This window comes from Tiliqua scincoides, chromosome 1 (genome assembly GCF_035046505.1).
Source record: "Tiliqua scincoides isolate rTilSci1 chromosome 1, rTilSci1.hap2, whole genome shotgun sequence".
In the NCBI taxonomy this organism is placed as follows: domain Eukaryota; kingdom Metazoa; phylum Chordata; class Lepidosauria; order Squamata; family Scincidae; genus Tiliqua; species Tiliqua scincoides.
The window spans coordinates 140,263,208-140,269,207 of NC_089821.1; the positions used below are offsets into that span (position 1 = coordinate 140,263,208).

The 6,000-nt window shown below is 46.3% G+C and overlaps 1 long non-coding RNA gene across 1 annotated transcript; it reads left to right on the top strand.

Annotated features, from left to right (window-relative positions):
• Window positions 1-4,032: 4,032 nt before the first annotated feature.
• Window positions 4,033-5,425, top strand: LOC136662199 (uncharacterized). The gene is made up of 3 exons (XR_010794974.1): window positions 4,033-4,511; window positions 4,707-4,802; window positions 5,332-5,425. It is a non-coding gene; the product is annotated as an uncharacterized lncRNA (long non-coding RNA).
• Window positions 5,426-6,000: the final 575 nt, after the last annotated feature.

Here is a 6,000-nt window from a genome sequence, read left to right on the forward strand (position 1 = left end):
CTGGAACGCAGCACTCTCCAGTAGCCACACATCAGAAGAAAAAATTGGTTGCTGTAGAAAAGCTGAAATTCAGAGAAGCCTAGTTCTCTCATAAACAATGGAAGGGGTCATAAACCTGTATCCAGACGATATCACATCAGAGTGCAGGTAGGATTTCTGTTACCAGCAGTGCTTTTTAAAAGCATGTGTAATATGTGCCTATGAAAATAGGAAATAATCATAGGTAGGGACCATGTATTGAAGCTAATGGCACACCGATGTAATTCAGTGGTGAAAAGATGACTAGGGTGAAGTTAGCAGTACACTGGAACTTTGATAGAAACACTTAGGAAGCCAGAAAGGGGATTTGAACTGAGATTTTCTAAATTAAATAAATGTTTATTGAGTTTAAAAACTGGTCAATTAAAAACAAGTACTCGTTTTTAATTGACTATGGCTTTTAAATTTAATAAACATTTTAAATCATGGATTTTGGTCAGGAAAGCCTTAGCAAATTCTCTAACTATCACTCTTAAGCTACTTGGGGGGGGGGGAATTAATGCTGACACTCACATGGATAGGAGCCCTAAGAAGAGCTGGTTTGCAGTAAAGAAAATAAGGAAGATGAGAGAAACTCCTTAAAGAAAGGAAAAAAGATAGGGCAGAAAGTGGGACAACGTGAGGGAAGAAGGGATGTAGTTAGTTGAGGAGGGCTCCCAGCAGAACCTGGGGTAAAGAATGGAAGATTTAAGGGTGCAGGAAGAAGAAAAACGGGAGGGGGGGGATAGTCAAAAGCATTAGTGAAAAGAAAGGAAGAGGGACAGATGGTTCAGTGCCATGGCAGAATGCTGTGGCTGGAAATGGTGCTTTGGAGCCTGAACCAAGACAATGGGGATGAGCCTAAGAAGAGGCAGTAAAAATATTTTAATCCATTATCTTCCACAAGGATTGGAACTTAAGGTTGCAAAACTCACAGGGTTTTCATTAACCATGAGTTTTTAGTCCTTGGAGGAGGCAAAGTAGTGCCCTAGACCAGTGGTGGGATTCAAATAAATTAACAATAGGTTCTATGTCCTAATGAGCAATGAGCAACTCAGCTTCAATTGTTTGCCGCAAAGGAAGTTGAAAGACTACGGCTGCACTCCTATACTGTACAGTACACACTTTCCTGGGAGTAAGTCCCATTGAACATAATGGGACTTACTTCTGAGTAGACAGTCATAGGATTGCACTGTAACTTTAACCCAATGTCTAAATCCAAATTGCAAGGCTGCAATTCTGTCCTCTATAGTCATACTTACAGGCCTCTGGCCACTAGTTTCCAAGGAGGATAAACATGCGGCTGAAATGCACACTTCAAATGGACATTTTTTCTTGAATTCTCAAGGCAGTTGTATAATGAAATCAGGAAGGCACCAAGAAGAGGAGGTGGGAACTGCCAGGGCTCCAGGTTACCAACCTCTGGAGACACCACAGCAGCATAGCACCTTCACATCTGCACAAACCAACTTGCTGCACTGGGCTTTGAGCTGGGCCACCTTCCTTCTCAGTGGGAACTTGGTGATTTTTACCAGAGCAGTCAATCCTCTCAAGGATCTGGTTCACTTTTAGTGGTGAACATCTGGTCAGCAAAAGTGCACTGAGCACATAGTCTGACACCTCATCATCAGCCAAAAGCAACAACAGCATAGTAACATCTTTATATCTCCCCTTCTTTTTTGTTCTATTACAGCATTCCTCAGCATCTGCCTCTCACCCGCTGTACCATTTTGCATGGCCCACCTCTGGGAAGTACAACTGGAAGTAACTGGAATGACTTTATCACCAGTTATTTCCATACTAAGAGGCCAGACGTGATGCAACAAACCACGGTAAGATAGAGACTCAGGCTACAATCCTATCCACTCCCACAAGTTTGAGGGCTGTTACTGACCAGGGAGTGCAAAGCAGGGGCCTGCATTGGGTGGGGAGGCAGGTGAGGCAGAACCTCCCCACCACAGTCCTTTGAAAGTGTTGCAGCTGTGTAGGTGCCCAAGCACCCACAACCCAGCCTAAACATGAAAATTAACTGCACATGTAACAAGCCTTGCAGGTTTTGAGGTTCACCCTGATCACAAGTTCTTCCCAGTGCTTCTCCAGTTCTTCTTCATTAGGTGATAAGACCTAAACCCAATTTGCAAACTTGTTCAAAAAATCTTCAATTTCTAGGGGGGGGGGGGATAACCTAAAGGAACTTTTCTGCTAGAGAAGGAACAATGCTAACTGTACCATCCTCAGCACACTTACCTGGGAATAGCAGCCCAATCCTATGCAAGCCTACACAGGAGTAAATCACATTAGATAGTCAATTGGGCTTGCTTCCCAGGTGTGAGTAGGATTGCAGCCTAAGGGCTATCCAACTTTCCAGAGCCAGTGCAGCCACATTGCAGTCCCGAGGTAAGGGAACAAACATTCCCTTGTCACAAGGAGACCTCCAGGACTTGGTGCTGGAAAGTTACAGTTAAGAGGACTTAGGACCCAATCCTATCCAATTTTCCAGTGCCAGTGCAGCTGTACCAATAGGGCATGCACTGCATCCTGTGGTGGGGGGCAGGGAACATTTGTTCCCTTACCTCAGGGCTGCATTGTGACTGCACAGGTGCTAGAAGAAAGCATCACTGAGCACAATAGGACTTACTTTTGAGTAGACATGCATAGGATTGTGCCCCAAAGGCTGCAATCCTACTTCCACTTTCCTGGGAATAAGCCACATTGGCTATAATGAGATTTACTTCTGAGTAGATATGCATAGGATTCTGCTCAAAGGCTGCAATCCTATCCACACTTTCCTGGGAGTAAGACCAATTGAACACAACAGGACTTACTTCTGAGAAGACCTGCATAGGATTGTACCCTTAATGAAGTAATGTTTTGTGCCACATTCCTGCCTTTTTTTAACCTGAGGAATTTCAGCTGTGGGAGCATCGCCTCTATGTGTCTGATAGTGTATTATACAATCATTGTGTAACAACAAGTTGTATTGCAGTGAAAAGATCCCAGGCACAAAACTGCATTCCCAAACCCCAAGGATGAAAACCAACCCCATGGTGCAGTCCTGTGCTTGTGGGAAGTAAGGGCACAATCCCCATGCCCGTCTACTCAGAAGTAAGTCCCATTATAGTCAACAGAGCTTACTGCAGCATGAGAGCCCAAGCCTATGCGTGTCTACTCATTATAGCCAAAGGGGCTTACTCACAGGAAAGTGTGGCTAGGACTGCAGCCTTTGAGCACAATCCTATGCATGTTTACTCAGGAGTAAGTCATTATAGCCAAAGGGGCTTTGGGCGGCAGCTGCTCTGGTGCCCCCGACCCATGGGAGAGCTGAGTCCAAGGAGCCTCCAGGCGCAGGAGCAGTCTACTTGCCAGTTAGCCAGCTCGGCCGGGGAGGCGCGGCGTGGGGCGGGCAGCTGGGCTGTTTCTCTCGCCCTGGTCAGCAGGCTGCATCTGCAGGCACGCCCTTTTCGCAGGAGCTGTGAAAGCGAGCTCGCAAGGGCTGGTGAGTTGCAGCTGCGTCGCGGGAGACTCCAGTTGGCCGCATCCTGCTTGCCCCAGCAGCCTCGGCACCCGCTGGGAGCGACCCCCTTTCCCCCCAGGACGGATTGGCCCCGCACGGCTGCTGCCCCCAGGAGGGTTAGCCCTGACATTTCAAGGCGTGAACTCCCTGGCCAGCAAACGGTTCTTAGAACCAACAGCTGGATTAGATAGGGGTTCTATAGAATAGGTGAGAACCTGCTGAATCCCACCACTGCCCTAGACTGTCTCTCAGCGAAGCTCTCTTTCACCCCATCTTATCCTCTGTTTTTGGCTTCATGAGCATCCATCTCCTCCCCCTCACTTTTGGCAAGTGGGAGAGAAAGACACACAAGTGGATGTTGCTTGAATTTTGACTGAAATTCAACCCTTGACTGAGGGAACTGGTGTATCAACTGCTCCGGTCAGCAGCAAGGGTGTACCATCCTAGGAATCTTTTGTGGAGTGCAGTATGGCTTTGCAGGCCATACTTGTGAGGGAGATTTTAGGGGTTTACCTGGTTTATAATCTTCCTATGTTATCTCTATCACTTGCCAAAAATGATCTTAATGTGGAACAGTTCTGCTACATATTGGGGAAGCACAAGGACATGGGCTATTGCAGAGACCTGGAGGCCCTCACGAGCAAAGCTGAGGAACTGCAGACTGTTGAAAGTGGGCAATACCCATTCCACACACTCCGGAACAAGTATGTCCTTCAACATCCTTGACAAGTTCCTTTGTGTGGCTCATGAGTAGCTCGGGGGTGGTGCAGAAGAGGAGGCAGGCTGCTGCACCAAAGGACACAGGGGAAGAAGCAGGCAGCAAGGAAGAAATTGCCTTGACCATGGTTCCCATCAACCCAGAGGAGTCTTCCTCCCCACTGACAGGACCTTCTGAATTAGATGAGTCTTCCCAAGTCATGGGTGATGAAGACAGCCTGTTGCTTGTTTGAACTGCCACAACAGCAATCTTCAGAACCAGGTAATTGTTCCCTATCCCCTGTGGAAAATACTTTGGAAAGTGAGGGAACAGCCAGTTAGTGGAACAGGGAACACTGTGTGTGTGTGTGTGTATGTGTGTGTGTGTGTGTGTGTGATGTTTTCTGTGCCTTTGGCACTGAGCATAGTAAGGATGAAAGAGTAACTGCACTAGTTAAAATCATGCTCTCCTTTGCAGAAATTTAACAGCAGAGACCTCATATGACTGGGGCAGAGAGGATGCAACATCTTAGGAACAGGCAGAAACTGTAGCAACTCCTGGGAGCTGTTGCAGGTAAACTGTGAAATCAGCATAAAGGTCATAGTGACCCTCCAAGACATAGATGTTGCAGCACGGGATGCATGCATAGACAGAGCAGCAGCTAGCCAGGTGTGAGCCTTGGTCAATATGACCACCAGGCTTGAAGCCTTGGTGGAGCAAAGGTCCCAGGATAAAGATGGTTGTTGGGGTTCCTGAGGGCACTCAGTTCATGAGTATCGTCATGGAGAGGCAGACTGCTGTGCTGGAGGCTTACCTGTCCAGGAACCTTCAGAAGTGGGGGGGGGGAAGCACTAGGAGATCACATCATTGAGGGGCCAGGTGATGCCCCTTCTATGAACATATTTGCCATCATTTATTTTGCGTGCATTTATATATAACAGTTGTTGCATTGGAATGCAGTAAATGCACTGTTTAAGATCTATTTCAGAATGTTTATTAGCTGGTAGCATTGCAGTAAACTGTTTTAAAAATCAACCCTTGCTTGATCCAAAAAACTCATCTCTTTATTTGAGCCCCTGATTAATCCAGCCTCTCACTGCAGCAGTAGCTGCAGAAATTGTTTCTGATCTTTTTGGTAGAAATCATGCCGATCCAGCAGTACCACCCACCCTGCCTGTCAACCCACACACTCCCTTTCCTGGTTACTTTCAGGTAGGTCAAATCACAGAATATGGAAAAAGAACTTTCTCATTAAACTTGGAATGGTCAATTGTGTGATATGCCTATGGCTGATGAATCTGTTAGACAGCCTTGCCAAACGGACGCCAGAAATAGTAGCTATTTTCCACCCACTGACCCAGCAATTATGGGAAGACCATAATACATCTGGGTGTTGTTAATTATTTTCGCAACAAGATATTTTAAGATATTTTATTTATGTAAATGTTTGGATGAGAGCATTTTCCTTGGAAACATTTATTTTTAATAAATCTCAGACACGTAATATGCACCCCCCACACACACACTTTTCCTCCCTTATTTCATATTACCTCTGGAAAAATAGCCTTGTTGCTGAACCAGGAAGTTCATCCAGGAACCAGGAAGTTTACAGTCCTCAGAAGGGCAAGTCCTCTGGAAAATTCCTATCCCTTTTGGCAAGCAAGTGCTGCTGGGATACATACAGACACAGGGAGTCTGCAAAAGTATGGTCAGCAGTGCTGGAGAAAAGGCTAGTGTGCAGTGATAGAACACGAAGAGGAAATTGTGGAGT